The sequence below is a fragment of the Dendrobates tinctorius genome, unplaced genomic scaffold, assembly GCF_039654945.1.
Source record: "Dendrobates tinctorius isolate UK_male_01 unplaced genomic scaffold, ASM3965494v1 ptg000073l, whole genome shotgun sequence".
Taxonomy (NCBI): domain Eukaryota; kingdom Metazoa; phylum Chordata; class Amphibia; order Anura; family Dendrobatidae; genus Dendrobates; species Dendrobates tinctorius.
In genome coordinates, this window is record NW_027361741.1 from 5,294,775 (window position 1) to 5,314,997 (window position 20,223).

Genomic DNA, 20,223 nt, shown 5'->3' on the forward strand with positions numbered 1-20,223 from the left:
AAACCGAGGACAGTGTCTGGCATGTGCAGACCGCCTGCTGCTGTTTTGCTGAGCTTTTCACAAGTAAGTTTTTGCACTGCTCTGTACAGATATTGGTGTATCCATTGTATTATAAGCCTGTGCCATGTGTGGGCAAGTCTCTGGTCATCTGCACTATAAAGTGATAGTCTGTGATGGCAATAAAATGCAGATAATAATCTCACTGTTTCAGATTTCTAGAAGTATCATGGAGTGTTGTACTAGTATCAAAGTAGCTACATGCAGATTCAATTGTATCAGAAATATCTGACACCGGAGACCTTCTGGTGCAGCGTTTTCATACTTTGTCATTTTGTAAATTGCTTTGTGGTGTAGACTATTATCACGTGCGCCTCCTGAATTTTCAGCATAATACTTCTGAACCGGAGGCTGTGTATTGATATTAGACGCTGACTTCTAATTTTAGCAATAGATAAGGACATGTAAAAAAAGACTTTTTCCCCTATAGATATTTGTAAATGTATTACCTATTTTAATGCAGATTTGACTCCATGACAGACACATGCTTAAATTAGAAGAAGTAAGTAGACTTTCCCATCGTAGGGTAACTGATAACATTTAGATTAATTTGGGTCCAACTGCAGGGATTCTCAATGATCGCATGAGCAGGGCACTTATGTCCTCATTAGAATATTGCGGCAGTGCATATGTCTGAGAGTCACTCCATTCATTCTCTACAGAACAACTGGAGAAAGCTGAGTACATGGCTCCTGCAGCCCATAAAGAATGACTGGAGCGGTGGTCGCATGTGCGCACTGCCACTCCATTCTGAAAAAGATAAAGTGCCCCAGTTGAAGTATTAGGACCCTAATCAATCTAAAAGTTAGCTGTGGCTGCTGATGATTTCTTCCAACCTGAAGGAATATTTTATAAATAATTGGATCTGGCATTAGGAAGGAACATATACGTTTTCGACAGGATGCAGCAATGAATGCTGTTGTACAGAGGTACATATGAAAAGAATTATTCTACTTTTGGATCAAGTACCGTAATGCTTTATAGATCAGAGAATTTTTCATTTTTTGTGCATTTGATTTTTTTCATCCCCTTGCTTCAATAGCGTTTTTTATTTGTTGTAACTTTTTTGTGTGATGAGGAATAATTTTGTATTACCCCATACATACTGGAAAATAGGAAACCTTTGTAATGCTGCCGTTGTTTTTTTGGGGGGGTTGTTTTTACAGCACTCATTGTGTGCCAACAAAACCTGGTTGACCTCATTGACCAGACAACATGTTTCTCCAGGTCAGTACAATTATGGTGATACCAAATTTGACCATTATTTTTTAATAGTTTAGTGATGAAAAAATATTATTTTTAGTGGATACATTTTTTTTCTGCCACTGATGCTGAGGGCTTGTTTTTTGCTCCTTGAGCTGACAATTTTTTCATACTATTTTGGGATACCCAAGACTTGCTGATTGTTTTTTATTGCATTTTTCAAGTGCACAAACCAAATATGGCAATTCTGGTGTTAATTTTTTATACCTTTTCAGCAATTACCGGGAACCTGTCAGCAGGATTGTCCACGGTAACCTACACACATTGTCAGTTCGGTGTCATTTTACTGATTAAAATGATACCCTGGTTGATGAAATCCATCTTGTGGTTGTTGTTTAATCTTTATATTCAGTTTTGAGTTAATGATATGCTCGTGCTCCGGCGCAGCCTGTAGGGGGGTCTTCATGTGGTGCTATGATTAGGTATTCATCTGTATGGCTTCTGACATGTCAGTGACCTGCCCCTAGTTGAAAATGTATGGGCAAATCTGAAAAGGCAGCTGCGAGAAAGGCGACCTACAAACCTGGATCAGTTACACCAGCTATGTCAGGAGGCATGGGTCCAAATTACGACCAACTACTGTATTTTTCGGACTATAAGATGCACCGGACCATAAGACGCACCCCAAATTTTCAGAAGGAAAATAGGGAACAAAATATAATGTGTCAAATGGGGGTCCGTCTTACAGTCCAAATTCAGCTTACCGGAGGGATCGGCACAGGTGGAGGAGTGGTCACATGGTTTGTTTGGTGTCCAGGCTGGTGCGGTGGCCTCCGGGAAATCCCATCCCAGGCTGGTGCGACGGTGGTGCTCTGTGGTGCTGCTCTGTGGTACAGTGGGGCTCCACTGCCATTTTGCATCAGGTACGGCGGTGGTAGCGCTCTGTTGTGCTCCTCTGTGGGGCAGCAGTGGTGGTGCTCCTCTGTGGGGTAGCAGTGCTCCTCTGTGGGGTGGCAGGGCTCTGCCGGCACTTCGTGAAAGCCCGTAGGTCCCTGCAGATACAGTGCTGCGATGCAGCGGCCTCTGGGAAAATGGCCACCGGCAGCGGCGCATGCTCAGATTCAAGGATGAGATCTCGTTGCTGAGATCTGATTCTGAGCATGTGCCGCCCCCGGCGGCCATGTTTCTGGAGGCCACTGTATCGCAGCACTGGATCTGTGGGGCCTCCGGGCTCTCACGAAATGCCGGTGGAGCCCCTTCACCCCACAGAGCACCACCACTGCCGTCGCCCCACAGATGAGCACCACAACTGCCGCCCCACAGAGGACCACCACTGCAACACCACAGCCGCACCAGTCTGAGAAGGGAGGCTGCATCGTCCTGCAGTGTTGGACTGGGACCGCCACCACAGTATTTCTAAGTATATTCCAGGGAAAAAAAAGTTTTGGGGGAATATTTTGGGGGAAAAAAGTGCGTCTTATGGTCTGAAAAATATGGTAATATGAGAAGCCTGTGGAAGGATATCCCAAATGTTTGACCCAAGTCATTCTGTTTAAGGCCAATGGTATGAAATACTAATGAAATGTATGTAAACTTTTGACTTTGCAGTATTAATAAAAATGCCTTAAAACATTCTCTCATTATTGTGAAATATAATTATGGTAATCCTAATCGACCTAAAATGGGAAAGGTTTATTCTGATTTCATGTCATATATTGAGAAAAATAAGCATATTTGTCTTTTTATATAGTGTATGTAAACTTCTGGCTTCAACTGTATATGTATATATTGTGGTAGATTGGCTCACTTGGCTGCACACGAAGTTAGAAACAGGTACACTGTCTCTTTAAATCTTCCACTGGTTTATTATATATGTGGTATCTCACAAAGTGACCATTTCTATGGGATACCGGATATATAGTGTGTTTTCATATAATGCTGTGAACTGTGAACTTTTATGTGGACTGTGCATTTTAAATACATTGTGAGACCTGCTGACAGGCAGCACAAAAAGGGTTAATCTTTCCCTCCCAGGTTTGATCAGGTGACCCAGCTCTGTGTTAATATGCAGAAAGTTCTGGAAAACGCCTCAAGGCAGTCAGCTCTACAGTCAAATAGAAGGGGAAGGAGTCAAGTCCTGGGGGAGAGTCTTAAATTTTAAGTAGCAGTTGGTGGTCAGACATCTTAAGAAGAGGAAGCCATTTTGTAGGTGAAGGAATCACTTATTTTCTCCCTGCTGGCTTTGCCTAAAAAAGGGACTGGCACGATAAGTGGAGTTAAAAGTCTTCATATGAGGAAGACTACCATTGCACCTCTAGGAAGAAGAATTACCTCAGGGCAGAAACAGAGCACAGTGCTGAAGGGATATTCAGACTTAATAAAACCAGAGGTTACTAAGATCTGCCTGTCTGCAGGTACACAGCAATCATCAACCGTGAGTGTAATCCTGTACCTCAGTTTACTACTGTTTATGAATAATAATTTGCCCCATTACCTTCAGTAAAAAGACTTCTGTTTCAAATTCTTATGGCTGCTTCATGACTGGGGCTCAAATGCACCAACTATTACCACCATCATCATCTTCTGCCTAGTGGCAGTTACTGTGCAAACATTTGATTGTGGAGTTTACTGTGTGCGTGCCGTCTGAAAAGGAAAGACTTTTCTCCTGACAGAAAGCTTGGTCACCATAAGATACATCATACCCTGTCAGGAGTACAACCCTCATTCATACACCACATGGGAATGCCACATATACATGCAGTATAAACCAGTGCATGGTGAAAATAAACATGGCCCTTCAGGCAAAACAGGTAAACAAAACAAAATGGTATGCAGTCTCTGCAGCTGCGGGAATCTACCCACTCAGGATATACCTGGGTTAAGTACAGTTTAACACAAAGCATTTTTCTGGATCTGCCGGCTCTCGGCACACCAAACGATTCAGAAGGATGTCTATTTACCTTCTAAACACCACCCTGAGGAGGAGATTTGGTGAACAGCCTCCCACCCTTTCTTAAGATGTTCAATGAAAAGCATAGCCCTTAAAAAAAAGGTTGATTAACACCTCTCAGTGGGCTGAAGAAAACTTCTAGGTTTCAGATCACTGAAGCAAACAGCCTCAGTGAAACATATCTCCCCTCCAGTACTTTGCCAGTGACTTTGTCACAATATATATTAATATATAATGTGGTGCGTTAGGGAATTATTAATTTCAGCAGTTTAAGACACTTAACTTTTATGATGATTACCCTGCTATAAACTTTGCTGAATTTCACTAGCTTGGATTTAATATTAAACTTTCTGGGAGACACAGTAAAGCTGTGTTCGCTTATTACCCAAGGCAAGGTTATCATCAATATTACAGACATTTATATGCAATATTCAAGTCTTCAAAACATAAAGCTGGTAAGAAATATGCCATCTTTAATAGACCAATATATACAGCCCAGAAATATTTGGACAGTGACACAAGTTTTCGCAAAGTAGCTGTTTATGAAAACATATTCTTGATACAGTTATATAATCAATATACACATACAGTGCAGACTCTCAGCTTTAATTTTTGGGTATTCACATCCTAATTGGAGTAAGGGTTTAGGAATTTAAGCTTTTTGATATGTAGCTGCCTCTTTTTAAAAGGACTAAATGTAATTGGACTAACTTGCATGTTTTTTTCATTTGTGTGTTTGCTTTTAGTTTTAATTGTTTCTAAACACAAAATTAAAATGTGAATGTATCTTTCACAATAAAAAAAGGATCTAATTGAAAAATAAGTAATTGGACAATTATCTAAAAAGTTTTTTAATTGGTTGCATAGACTATTCCCTCGTTAATCAATTATCAATAGGGCAGGTAAAATGTCTGAAGCTGATTCCAGGTGTGGCATTTGCATTCGGAAGCTGTTTTTGTGAACCCACAACATGCGGTCAAAGGAGCTCTTAAATGGAAGAGAAACAGACTATCATTAGGCTGCAAAAAAGGAATAAATCTATCAGTGGGATAGAAGAAAATTTAGAAGTAGCCAAATCAACAGTTTGGTACACTCCACACAAAAAAAGAGCACACCGGTGAACTTGGGAACTCAAACAAGCCAGGATCTTCACAGAATACAACAGTGGTGGATGATCGCCAAATCCTTTCTATGGTGAAGAAAAACCCAATGTCAGGGTCCTGTCAGCACCTGCGTGCAGCCTCCGCAGAGCAGGGACTCACCCGCACTGTAGGGGGGCCCGGGGGCAGGTACGGCCGGGAAGCTCAGACAAATAGGACCTGGGGACGCTGAAGTTTAGCAAGCAGTGAAGGACCTACAGTCATGTGACTGCAAGGGGCGGGGCTTAGCGTCCTGCTGCCAGAGATCGGCAGGACACAACTACAGGAATGCTCTAAGTCAGGCAAACGGGGTCATACCAAGAGATAGCAGTAAAGTACCCGGGATGAGAAAGAACGGATAGTCAAGGCCAAGCAGAGGTCAAAACCAAACAGACATAGAAGGTACAAAGCAGAATCCAACAAGCAGTATCCAGAGAACAGACCGAGTCAAAACCAAAGTATCAGGCAACCAGAACACAGCACAAGCACACTCAGGGGTCAACACACTCTGCCAAGGGCGAAAGTATAACTGACGGGGATAGGAGCTTCCTGAGGCTATAAGAAGCCTTCCCAGAACCAAGGAGAGGCCACAATAATAAGCCCCAGGTGTGCAGGTAAGAGTCTGCACTGAGATCATAACATTAACCCCAGAAGTGCAGGTCCACCAGCACTGGTTCCAGACATTAACCCCAAGCATGCGGGTCCAACCCGCACTGGGATCCTGATACCCTTTTACGACATCCACTGAAGTGAAGAACACTCTCCAGGATCTAGTTATTTCAGTATCCAAGTCTACCACTAAAAGAAAACTTCATGAGTGCAAATATTGAGGTTTCATCACAAGGTATAAACCATTAATCAGGTTTAAAAATTGAAAGGCCAGATTAGATTTTGCAAAAGAGGAACCTCTAACGAAGCTAGCCAGTTCTTTAAAAGCATTCTTTCAACAGATGAAACAAAGATCTATCTGTACCAGGATGATGAGAAAAAGAAAGTATGGAGAAGGCTCAGTACAGCTCATGATCCAAAGTATAGCCCATCCTCTGTAAAACATAGTGGAGGCAGTGTGATGGCATGGTCATGCATGACTTCCAATGGCACTGGGTCACTAGTGTTTATTGATGATGTGACTGAAGACAGAAGCAGCGGAATGAATTCTGAAGTGTACAGGGCAATATTTTCTGCTTAGATTCAACCAAATGCAGCAAGGTTGATTGGTTGGTGCTTCACAAATGGACAATTACCCAAAACATACTATGAAAGCAACGCAAGAGTTTTTAAGGCAAAGAAGTGGAATATTCTGCAATGGCATGCATTTGTTGCTTAACCCCTTCACCCCCAAGGGTGGTTGGCACGTTCATGACCGGGCCAATTTTTACAATTCTGACCACTGTCCCTTTATGAGGTAATAACTCTGAAACGTTTCCATGGATCCCGGTGATTCTGACATTGTTTTCTCGTGACATATTGTACTTCATGTTAGTGGTAAAATTTCATTCAAATAACTTGCGCTTATTTGTGAAAAAAACGGAAATTTGGCGAAAATTTCGCAATTATCCAACTTTGAATTTTTATGCCCTTAAATCACAGAGATATGGCACACAAAAAACTTAATAAGTAACATTTCCCACATGTTTACTTTACATCAGCACAATTTTGGAACCAAAATTTTTTTTTGTTAGGAAGTTATAAGGGTTAAAAGTTGACCAGCGATTTCTCATTTTTGCAACACCATTTTATTTTTACGGACCACATCACATTTGAAGCCACTTTAAGGGGTCTATATGATAGAAAATACCCAAAAGTGATGCCATTCTAAAAACTGCACCCCTTAAGGTGCTCAAAACCACATTCAAGAAGTTTATTAACCCTTTAGGTGCGTCACAGGAATTTTTTGAATATTTAAAAAAAAATGAACATTTAACTTTTTTTCACAAAAAAAAAATAATTCAGGTTCAATTTTTTTTATTTTACCAAGGGTAACAGGAGAAATTGGACTTCAAAAGTTATTGGGCAATTTGTCCTGAGTACGCTGATCCCTGATATGTGGGGGGGAACCACTGTTTCGGCGCATGGCAGAGCTCAGAAGGGAAGGAGCGCCGTTTGACTTTTTCAATGCAAAATTGGCTGGAATTCAGATCGGACGCCATGTCACGTTTGGAGAGCACCTGATGTACCTAAACAGTGGAAACCCCCCACAAGTGACCCCATTTTGGAAACTAGACCCCACAAGGAACTTATCTAGATATGTGGTGAGAACTTTGAACCCACAAGGGCTTCACGGAAGTTTATAACGTACAGCGGTACAATTAAAAAATCATATTTTTTCCAAAAAAAGTTTTTTCATCCCCAATTTTTGCTTTCCCAAAAGTAACAGGACCCTAAAAGTTATTGTGCAATTTGTCCTGAGTACGCTGATACACCATATGTGGGTGTAAATGACTATTTGGGTGCATGGCAGAGCTTGGAAGGGAAGCAGCGCCATTCGATGTTTTTGGCTGGAATTGAGATCGGACACAATGTCGCGTTTGGAAAGCACCTGATGTACCAAAACAGTGAAAACCCCCCACAAATGACACCAATTTGGAAACTAGACCCCCTAAGGAACTGATCTAGATGGTGGTGAGCACTTTGAACCCCCCAGTGCTTCACAGAAGTTTATAACGACCGGGCATGAAAATAAAAAAAAAAATCGTATTTTTTCAACAAACATGATCTTTTAGTCACCAATTTTATTATTTTGCCAAGGGTACCAGGAGAAATTAGACCCTAAAAGTTGTTGTCCAATTTGTCCTGAGTACACTGATACCCCATATGTGGGAGAAAACCACTGTATGCGCACACGTCAGGGCTCAGAAGGGAAGTAGTGACGTTTTAGAATGCAGACTTTGATGGAATGGTCTGCGGGTGTCATGTTGCTTTTGGAGAGCCCCTGATGTACCTAAACTGTTGAAACTCCCCACAAGTGACCCCATTTTGGAAACTAGACCCCCAAGGAACTTATCTAGATGTGTGGTGAGCACTTTGAACCCCCAAGTGCTTCACAGAAGTTTATAACGCCCGGCATGAAAATAAAAAAATCATTTTTTTCCACAAAAATGATATTTTTGCCCCCAAATTTTTTTTTATTTTCCTAAGGGTAACAGGAGAAATTGGACCCCAAAAGTTGTTTTGCAATTTGTCCTGAGTAGGCTGATACCCTATATGTGGGGGTTAAACACTGTTTGGGCGCATGGCAGAGCTTGGAAGGGAAGGAGCACCGTTTGACTTTTTCAAAGCAGAATTGGCTGGAATTGAGATCAGATGCCATGCTGCGTTTGGAGAGCACCTGATGTGCCCAAACAGTGGAAACCCCCCAATTATAACTTCAACCCTAACCCCAACACACCCCTAACCCTAATCTCAGCCCTAACCCTAGCCCTAACCCTAATGGGAAAATGGAAATAAATACATTTTCTTTTAATGTTATTATTTTTCCCTAACTAAGAGGGTGATAACGGGGGGTTTGATTTACTATTTATGGCGGGTTTTTAGGTTTGGCAGCTGTCGCACGCTAAAAGACGCTTTTTATCGTAAAAATAGTTTTTGCATCACCACATATTGAGAGCTATAATTTTCCCATATTTTGACCCACCGAGTGATGTGGGGGTCTTATTTTTTGTGGGATGAGTTGACGTTTTTATTGGTATCATTTTTGGGCACATGACATCTTTTGATCGCTTTTTATTCCGATTTTGGGACGCAGAACCAGCGTTTCATGAATTTCTTTTCGGGGGTGCGTTTACACCGGTCCGCGTGCGGTGAAATTGATAAAGCGGTTTTATTCTTCGGGTCGGTACGGTTACTGCGATACCTCATTTAGGTCTTTTTTTATGTTTTGGCGCTTTTATGCAATGAAAATAATTTTATATAAAAAATAATTATTTTTTCATCGCTTTATTCTGCGAGCTATAACCTTTTCATTTTTTTGCTGATGATGCTGTATGGCGGCTCGTTTTTTGCGGGACAAGCTGACGTTTTCAGCGGTACCATGGATATTTATATGCGTCTTTTTGATCGTGCGTTATTGCACTTTTTGTTCGGCAGTATGATAATAAATCGCTAAAGGGGTTAACTAATGGGACAGTTTTATAGGGCGGGTCGTTACGGACGCGGCAATACCAAATATGTGAACTTTTATTGTTTGTTTGTTTTTTTTTAATTTATTTATCGATTTTTTAAAAATTATTTTCACACTTTTTTTTTAACTTTATTAGGCTGGTTTCACACTTGCTTTTTTTTGCAGCGCGTTTTTCCCGCAAAAAAACGCATTGAAAAAAGGCATACAAAAGCATACAACTGCTGCGTTTTTTTCAAGCATTTTTATGAGCATGCATGAAAAAACCGCAGCTTTTTTATGCGTTTGTATGCGTTTTTAGTGCGTTTTTACCGCGTTTGCGTTTTTTCCAAACATTAGGTGGCCCCTCACACTAACCCAAACCATGACTTTACTAACCCTAACCCTGACCCTAACCCTAACCCTGACCCTAACCCTAACCCTTAACCAAACCATACTTAACCCTAACCCAAACCCTAACTAACCCTAACCCTGACCCTAAACCTAACCCTGACCCTAATCCTAACCCTAACCCTGACCCTTAACCAAACCATACTTAACCCTAACCCAAACCCTAACTAACCCTAACCCTAACCCTGACCCTTAACCAAACCATACTTAACCCTAACCCAAACCCTAACTAACCCTGACCCTAACCCTAACCCTAACCCTGACCCTAACCCTTAACCAAACCATACTTAACCCTAACCCAAACCCTAAACCCTAACTAACCCTAACCCTAACCCTGACCCTAACCCTTAACCAAACCATACTTAACCCTAACCCAAACCCTAAACCCTAACTAACCCTAACCCTGACCCTGACCCTAAACAAACCATACTTAACCCTAACCCAAACCCTAAACCCTAACTAACCCTAACCCTGACCCTAAACCTAACCCTAACCCTAACCCTGACCCTAACCCTAACCCTAACCCTACTTAACCCTAACCCAAACCCTAAACCCTAACTAACCCTAACCCTGACCCTAAACCTAACCCTGAACCCCTTAACTAACCCTAACTCTAACCCAAACCCCTAAATTCCATGGTTAACAAAAAAACGCATGTGCAAAAAAACGCATACATAAGCATGCCAATGCGCACATATGCGCACCCATAGACTATAATGGGTGTCTTGCTGTAAAAAAACGCATTGCGCGCGCATGCGTTTTTTTGAGGCAAGTCGGACGCACCAAAAAATGCAACAGGTTGCATTTTGTGCGCCCGAGCGCATACCGCAAAAAAACGCAAACAATGCGCGGAAAAACGCGTACAAACGCATGTGTATGCGCACATAAGCGCATCCCATGCAAAGTATAGGAAAAAAAAAACGCATGCGCTATTTAGCGCTAAAATACCGCGAAAAAAAAACGCAAGTGTGAAACCAGCCTGACATTGTCCCAGGGGGGACATAACTGTCATGTCACAGATCGCTGATCTGTCACATCACAGATCACTGTGACAGATAAGTGATCTGTCACAGGCACTTCCCTTGGCTTCCTCGTGCCTGCGCTTTGCAGGCACTGAGGAAGCCAGCTCCCTGCAGGCCCCCGAAGGTCCCCGTAGCCATCTTGGATTCAGGGACCTGCAGGGATAGAGCCCCCCGCAGCAGCGCTGCACATTGCGCTGCTGTGGGGGGCTCAGGGAAGCACGGAGGAAGCCCCCTCCCTGCAAATGCTTCCCTTTAACCCCCGGTACACCGCGATCGTGTTTGATCACGATGTGCAAGGGGTAAACGTGTCGGGGGCGGTCCGTGACCGCCCCTGACACATTGTGCCGGGTGTCAGCTGTGATAATCAGCTGACACCCGGCCGCGATCAGCGGCGCTCACCACGTGAGCGCCGCTGATCGCGCTAGACGTACTATCCCGTCCATGGGCATAGGGGCCCGGGTCCCATGGACGGGATAGTACGTCTGATGTCAGAAAGGGGTTAAGACAAAACTTAAGGCAGAAAGACCCACAAATAAGCAACAACTGAAGTCAGCTGAAACAAAGGTGTCACAAATGTGTCACGTCCTCCTCGGAGATCTGGGGTTAGGCGATCTTTACGTACTGTAAATCACAGATATTCCATTTAGCCTTTGTGTTTTTGTTCCTCAAATTAAATGGACTTAGTTTCATTTGATGCTGAAGAGGTTAACAACTCTTTGTATGCCGGTTAGAAACACGCAGCTCCATCTCAAAGCTGCTCCTGACCTGCTCATTTTCTCCCTCTATAAAACCTGGCCAGAAGTGCCTGTGAAAATTTGATTTCCTGGTTTGCTGGTGTTCTGAAGTTGTAGTTCGTAGTTGCTGCTGGAGATTGTTGTCTGCTGTTTTTGGGTGTATGCTTTCCCCATTATCCTATTCCCATTTGGTTTGTACATTCTTATCCTTCCGTTTATTCCTCTCAATCCTTGCTGAGTGTTTTTGTATTGAAGTTGCTTTTTTTATCCCTGTTTGTCTTACGTGTATATATAGTACATATCTGTACCAGGCCTCCTGGGGGTGGGGGAAAGGACAGCTTAGGACATTAACAGGAGCATATTAAAGTCAGACATTCAGGCCTTTCTAAATAAGAGTGCTCCGGGACAGAGATAGTTAGGGTCCTAGTTCCAGGGACAATTTGACGCCTCCCCTTCCTTACCGAAGACCGTCACAGCATGACATAAGGCCTGCAAAGCATCACAAAAGATGAAACCCAGCGCAGCAAAACTTCAGGCAACCCTGCAAATGATTCTCTACGGGTACGTGCACACGCTGCGGAATCCGCTGCGGATTAATCCGCACGGATTTTGCAAAAACCGCAGATAATCCGCAGGTCCAAAGACCTGCGGATTATCTGCGGTTTTGCCTGCGGTTTGGTCCTGCGGATTCACTATTTCCACAATGGTGGAGATAGGAACCCGCAGCGGTTTCCGCAGAAAGAATTGACATGCAATTCTTTCTGCGGATTCAAAACCGCAGCAAATCCGCGCGGTTTTTTCCGCAGCGTCGGCACAGCGGTTTTTTTTTCCCCATTCATTTGAATGGTACTGTACACCGCAGCTAAAACTGCTGCGGGTCCGCAGCGGCCAAAACCGCTGCGGAAACGCAGCGGAATCCGCAGCGTGTGCACACAGCCTTAGAAATTAACATTTTATTTAAGGCAAAGTTAATTTGTCCAATTACTTTTGAGCCCTCGAGAAACTGAGGCTTTGAGAAAAATCGTGGCAATTCCAAAAATGTTTTACCGGATATTTCAGTACAACCCTTTTAATAAACAACTGAAAGCATGGCATCTCATTTTAATTTCAAATCAGAAATAATGGCATGCAGAGCCCAAATCACAAAGATTTGTTCACTGGCCAAATATTTCTGAACTTAGCTGTATTTGGCATCTACATTACAGTAGCAATCTGTACAATCAATGTAAATGAGTTTTCTGATTTTCTTATTTAGTAGGACATAGGAGCATGAGTTTTTTTTCATAAGGCAACTCATTTATGGGGCTTCTGCAAGAATAGAAAATACATACTCATTTTGTCTAAGAAGCTAATTACTATTGTACATTTGAATGACCGCCATTTTGTTACACTGTTAGGCTGGAGTCACACTAAGGCTGGGTTCACACGTAACGGAACTCTCGCGGAAATTACCGCGAGAATTCCGGAATTCCATTCCGCGTGAAAATCGCATTTTAAATTCCCGCGATTTTCCCGCAGAAAAACTAGCATTTTGCAAGCGTAATTAGCTTGCAGAATTGCTAGCGTTTTCCAAGCGATCTGGAGCATCGCTTGGAGAACTGATTGACCAACCTGTCACACTCATCAAACATAGTGTTTGACGAGTGTGACCAACTTTTTACTATTGAGGCCGCCTATGCGGCCTCAATAGTAAAAGATAGGATGTTAAAAAAAAAATAAAAAAAAAAAAAAAATATATATATATATATTGTTATTCTCACCTTCCGACGTTCTGCGCAGCCTTCCCGCCTCTCCACGCTCTCCCGGTCCCAGTAATCCTTTGCGACAATTACCTCGTTGACGTCTGTTCTCGCGGTCATTCGCGATGACGTCACGCGAATGACCGCGAGACTTTGTGATCCCGTGAGAACGGATGTCATCGCTCGCAAAGGCTTAAACAATCAACCATATTTCCATCATATGGCACATAAAAAAGGGCCATCTCCAATGAACCTTACAGGTTCTGGTAGTTTGGGGGTGGTGATGGCGGGAGGGCAGCATGTGAGCTAGTAGGCCTAGGTTGTTGTCCAACCTGACTGTCAATCTGTGTTATGGAAGATGTGGAGGCAGGATTCTGGACCAAGGATCGATCCTGTTGCTGAGCATAATAGTGGGTTTGAGGGTATGGCTGAATGAACTCCTGGGTAGTGGAGTGGCCAATTTGTTCATACCCCCCAATATGGCCATGTCGAGCATTACTTTGTGGGACCAGCCTCCAACAGAGGGTCTGTTCAAGTGGCCATATTGGTCAGGTGCTGTACGCTCATAAACCTGCACAGGTTGGGGCTGATGTTGGTTCGGGATGGGCTCTGGCTGAGGTGCCATACGTGGAAGACTTGGTGCAGCTGGGTCGCCCTCCCAGGGCTGTGGGGTACTCGGTACTGGGCCGGTCTCTCAGAGGGGAATGTCACAGCAGCGGTGAACCGGTCCGTGGCCCTGGGCGCCCATGTGAAAGGGATTAATTGATGGGAAAAAAGTTTGTGAGTGGATGATTCGTGACCTCACCTGTGGTGTTCGGCAAGGAAGGTGTTAAGCCGACGCTGCAAACAGATCCTCTGAGACAGATGGTGTGGTGCAGCAATGATGTTGTAGCCCTCCACAGGCAGGTCTGTAGTCCCAGGGCAGCGAGGATAGGTGTTTAGGAAGAGGGTGCAGTGTCTGGCACAGAGATGTAGCAGTGCTGAAGATGTTGCGGGAAGGAGGCAAGGACACAACAGGGTGCAGTTTCTTTACCTTTACTTTGCTTGGTAAATGCAGTCCAGGGTCCAGATTACAGATGGCACAGGAGCTAATTAGCCTGGAAGCAACTCAGGAATCTGTCTATGCAGATAGGTTGTGTAGTCTCCTTCCTAACGCTTACTTGAGGTACATCCAGTAATGTGTTACACTGAAGTTCCTCCTTCTTGTTTCCTTTTAGATCTACCTCGTATGGCAGACAGCTGTAGCCTTCTATCTCTTCTCTTGGCTCACCCGTTGCTGTTGTGCCTCCGAGTCTTAGATGGAAATAGAGCATTTACAGCTTCCTATTCCTCTGGTTTCTGTTGCAGGACCATTAGTATCCATACAACCGTGGAGACCAGGCTCCAGATCATGCACTCCAGCTGGGAACGAGCTCTCAACTCTGCTCAGTCCCCCCAACTTCTCTCTCCACGTCTACACACTTCAGCCTCCTCACAGAACTGACTAATTTCCCTTCCTGGCCCTCAGAGAGCACTCCTCCCCCAATTCTGGTTCAGAGCTCCCTCTGCTGGCCTGGAGTGGTAACTGTGTTGCACGTTATGGTTAACTGCTAGAGAGACCCTTCATTGCTTCCAAGCCTGACATCACCCTCCCTGGAGGAAGGCAATGCCACTGTGGCGACCATACTCCTGGGGGTGCCACACAGCGACTGATCCTGCCTGCTCTTCTGTGATTCCTGGCATCTAAAGAAGGTTATTTAATGACATTTTCCACCTTTCCATGAACAGAAAAACAGGGTTAGGGTTGTTTGGGGGTGTGCAAGCATCAATAAGAATTTGTATGGCATCTCTGGCCCGCAGCCTCACCTCACGTGGAATGGGCAGTAAGTAGCATGCCAAACTGCGTGTGTACGCGTCCTCCACATTGTCAGTAACAGTCCTGGACAAATAGTCCAACATCCCAGTGTCCACTTGCCTCCTGTTGCCTGTGGTGGGTAGCTTCCTCCTGCGCCACCCACGGCGTGGGATTGCAGAAGGCTGGGGTGAGGTATCCAGAGGCAAAGTTGGATTGCTGCTGTGGGCCCGGTCCTTGTCCTCTGGGTTTGCCTCCTGTGTGGCAGAAGACACTGCTGGTAGTGGTGGGTGGGTGCTGCCGAAGTTGGGCCAGCCACTTCGTCACCTTCCCCAACTGGGTCAGTGTTGACCTCAGAGTCCGAAGCTGTCTTCCTCTCTGAAAGGTTTGACTCCGTTCTGTTGTAAAACACAAAGTTGGAAAAAAAATAAAATATCCCCGTTAGAGCATGTTTAAAAGATGTGATGTCATGCATGCACTTATGGTCTGACATCCATCACCGATGCAAGAAAATTGAGCCTGTCATAGTAGAGATACAGTGGGGGAAAAAGTATTTACTCAGCCACAAAATGTACAAGTTCTCCCACTTAGGCTATGTGCACACGTAGTTGGAAGTGCTGCAGATTTTGAAAAATCCGCAGGTCAAAATACCTGCGGTTTATCTGCGGATCAGCCTGCGGTTTAGCCCCGCGGTTTCACACCTCACAATGGTGAAGGTGTGAAACCGCAGCGGAATCCGCACAAAGAATTGACATGCTGCGGATTGTAACCTGCAGCAAATCCGCGCTGAAAAATCCGCAGCATGTGCACAGCGTTTTTGGCATTACCATTGAAAACAATGGTACTGTTCAACACAGCAGAAACTCGTGACGGACTCAGCTCCTGCTGAGCCCATTTTTTTTTTTTGAGTGGACCCTCTGGGTCGTGGCACCCACCCACCGAGGGCGAGCTGACCTTGTGAGAATCCACCCCCTATACAGGGAGTGTCAGGGGCAAGACCAAGGGGGTGAGCCACCACGACTGCTGGGCCCAGACGGCCGGCTCAGGGGACACTAGACGAGTGTCTGACGACAAGGACGAGCAGGAAGCAAGACGAGACTAGACGTAGGTGCAAGGTATCTTCATTAGAATAACTCAGGATCACATACAGTGTAAACAAGCAAAACATGCAAGGTGCGCGCGTGGGCACGCCAAGGTCCATAACATGGTACGTGCCAGGTGGCACGCCTAGGTACAGGTAATGGCATCGGACTCCGGACTGCTGGCAATGATCGACATCATCAAGGCATCAGGCTGCGGACATCAGCTCCGGAGGTCAGGCCGCAGTCATCCAGCTCGTGATCTCTGGCAGCGATCGACAGGTTCCGGGCATCCGGCAGGCAGACCAGGGTCCAGGCAAGGAGGCACGAAGATATCCAGGCAGGGCACGTGTTAGGGAACACGCCAAAGCATAGGATAAGACGGAGTGCGTGTAGAGACACGCCAAGGCACAAGACAGAGTGCGTGTAGAGACACGCCAAGGCACAAGGTACAAGACAGAGTGCGTGTAGAGACACGCCAAGGCACAAGGTACAAGACAGAGTGCGTGTAGAGACACGCCAAGGTTCAAGGCAGGGTGCGTGCTAGGAGCGACGCCAGCGTTCAAGGCAGGGTGCGTGCTAGGAGCCACGCCAGGGCACAAGGAAGGGCTGCGTGCTAGGAGCCACGCAGGGGGCACGCCACACTGGCCAGTGCACACGGCTGTACACAAACACGTGGAACTTACCACGGCACAGGAGACGGCCAAGGGGAACCCACTCCAGGGTTCAATGCAAGGACATGGCAGGGAACAAGGCAAGGAACACAAGCAGAAACAGAGCCAGGTCAGAGCGAGGACAGAGTCTAGCAGCGGAGCGTAGGCAGAAGCCCAGAGCCGGGCCAAGGGAAGACCTTGGGACTAGACATAGGAAAGAGCACTAAGGAGAGGCGAAATGGTGCGTGTGCCAGGGAGCACTACAGGGCGCCATAGGAGAGCGAGGCGGAGTAAGCGAAGAGAGACCATAGGGAGGAACTCAAGGCAAGGAATAGCAAGGCAGAGAATACAGGGAGGACTACAAGTCAAAGGATAGCAAAAGCAAGACATAGCAAAACAGGCGAGGCACAGAACACAGGAAGGACTACAAGTCAAAGCATAGCTAAAGCAAGACATGGTAAAACAGGCGAGGCAGAGAACACAGGAAGGATTACAAGTCAAAGCATAGCTAAAGCAAGACATGGCAAAACAGGCGAGGCAGAGAACAGAGGAAGGACTACAAGTCAAAGAATAGCTAAGGCGAGACATAGCAAAACAGACCAAGACAGAGAACAGCAAAAGGACTACAAGGCAAAGACAAACATGGCACGAGAGACAACACAAGACATGGCACAAGACAAGAGGCGGAATACGAGCACGGAGCTTGTGCAGAGACGCACTACAGAGCAAAGTGCAAGGGCACAGAATAGAGGGAGCAACCCCACAGACCCAGAGCCTTGCAGGGAAGCAACACAATAATCAGGCCCTGAGCATAGGAAGGGGCGGCCTGATATAGGGCATAGCACCTCCTCCTCCAGGTCAGGACCAGGGGAGCACTTCCAGGATCCTAGACATGACGAGATGATAGCAGAACCAGACAGTGCAGGATCTTAGGAAACGTCACATGATCAGGGTTTCAGACATGACGAGATGATCACCGAACCAACCAGTGCAGGATCCTAGGAAGAACACATGATCCGGGATTCTAGACATGATGAGATGATTGCAGGATCCTAAGAAACGTCACGTGATCAAGGACTCCAGACATGACGAGAAGATCACAGAAGGCAGAGCAGAAACGCAGGCATCCTGCAGCTCAGACATGAGGTGAGTCTGCACACTGCTCTAGGGAACATGCAGGACAGCAGACAAAACATGCGCATGCACATCGCTCCAGGAGTTCTTGAGACAAACAGACATGGCAGACATGGCGGACGTGAAAAAACTGCTGCGGACCCGCAGGGCCAGAAACGCTGCGGATCCGCAGCGGAATCCGTAACATGTGCACATAGCCTTAGAAAGATGAAAGAGGCCTGTAATTGACATCATAGGTAGACCACAACTATGAGAATCAAAATGAGAAAACAAATCCAGAAAATCACCTTGTCTGATTTGGGAAGATTTATTTTTCAAATTATGGTGGAAAATAAATATTTGGTCACCTAAAAACATGCAAGATTTCTGGCTCTCACAGACCTGTAACGTCTTCATTAAGAGGCTCATCTGTCCTCCACTCATTACCTGTAGTAATTGTGCCTGTGTGAACTTGTTATCAGTATAAAAGACACCTGTCCACAACCTCAAACAGTCACACTTCAAACTCCACTATGGTGAAGACCAAAGAGCTGTGGAAGGACACCAGAAACAAAGACTGAATCTGCAAGTGGCAAGCAGTTGGGTGTGATGAAATCAACTTTGGGAGCAATAATAATAAATGGAAGACATACAAGACTACTGATAATCTCCTTTGATCTGTGGCTCCACGCAATATCTCACCCCGTGGGGTCAAAATGATCACAAGAACGGTGAGCAAAAATCCCAGAACCACACGGGGGGACCTAGTGAATGACCTGCATAGAGCTGGGACCACCATTACAAAGGCAACCATCAGTAACACACTACGCCATCAGGAACTCAGATCCTGCAGTGCCAGACATGTCCCTTCGCTTAAGCCAGTACATGTCCAGGCCCATCAGAAGTTTTCTAGAGAGCATTTGGATTATCCAGAAGTGTACTGGGAGAATGTCATATGGTCTGATGAAACCAAAGTAGAACTGTTTGGTAGAAACAAAACTCATCATATTTGGAGGATACAGCATTCTGTATCCTCCAAATACGACGAGTGGACTGCTGTGTTGCATCCAAAGAACACCATACCTACTGTGAAGCATGCGGGTGGCAACATCGTGCTTTGGGGTTGTTTCTCTGCTAGGGACCAGGATGACTGATCCGTGTACATGAAAGAATGAATGAGGCCATGTTGTGAGATTTTGAGTGCAAACCTCCTTCCATCAGCAAGGGCATTGAAAAATGAAACGTGGATGGGTCTTTCAGCATGAAAATGATCCCAAGCACACTGCCAGGGCAACGAAGGAGTGGCTTCATGAGAAGCATATGAAGGTCCTGGAGTGGCTTAGCCAGTCTCCAGATCTCAACCCAATAGAAAACCTCTGGAGGGAATTGAAAGTCTGTGTTGCACAGTGACAGGCCCAAAACATCACTGATGTAGAGGTGATCTGCATGGAGGAATTGGCCAACATACCACCAACAGTGTGTGCCAACCTTGTGAAGACTACAGAAAACTTTTGATCTCTGTCATTGCCAACAAAGGATAGATATATAACAAAATATGAAGGTGAACTTTTATTAATGACAAAATGCTTATTTTCCACCACAATTTGCTAAATAAATCTTGCCAAATCAGACAAGATGATTTTCTGGATTTGTTTTCTCATTTGTGGTCTACCTATAATGTCAATTACAGGTCTCTCTCATCTTTTAAGTGGGAGAACTTGCACAATTGGTGGCTGACTAAATACTTTTTTCCCCACTGTATTTGTGTTTCTTGGGGGCTGCATCGCCATTCCGGCCCCAATGCTGCTGTTCCCAGTCTCGGCAACTTCGCCAGCGTCTTGTGACATCAGTCACTGCAAACACAAGAAATGTATTAACTTTCAATCACAGTTTGTGGCTTCCAAATATAGGCTTCAGTGTAATATGGCCTGCTACTTAGCATGTGTATAATCTGAAATATGCCACTTATTACAAACCACATCACATATGAAGAGGTTATTTTAATTTGGTACCTCAAGTGAAACTTTACATATTATTTTTTTTATTTTTTTATGATTGTACTTACTAATTTGTTGCTGGACCTCACGAGGTCTTTCCTCAAAATCGGGGAATAATTTGTGTGCAAATTCTCCTCCATGCAGCCTCTTTATGTGCCCGGTCTGCGTAGTGTGAGTCCCGTTGATCCCATAGTTCTGG

General features: G+C 44.9%; 1 protein-coding gene across 2 annotated transcripts in view; it reads left to right on the forward strand.

Annotated features, from left to right (window-relative positions):
* The window catches only part of DAO (D-amino acid oxidase), a 142,019-nt gene continuing 121,796 nt past the window's right edge, over window positions 1–20,223 (forward strand). The window contains exon 1 of one of the 2 annotated variants that reach the window (XM_073582590.1): window positions 1–63. The gene's annotated coding sequence lies outside the window, so the exon portion shown is untranslated. The remainder of the gene's footprint in view (window positions 64–20,223) is intronic. The other variant, XM_073582591.1, reaches the window with a different exon arrangement.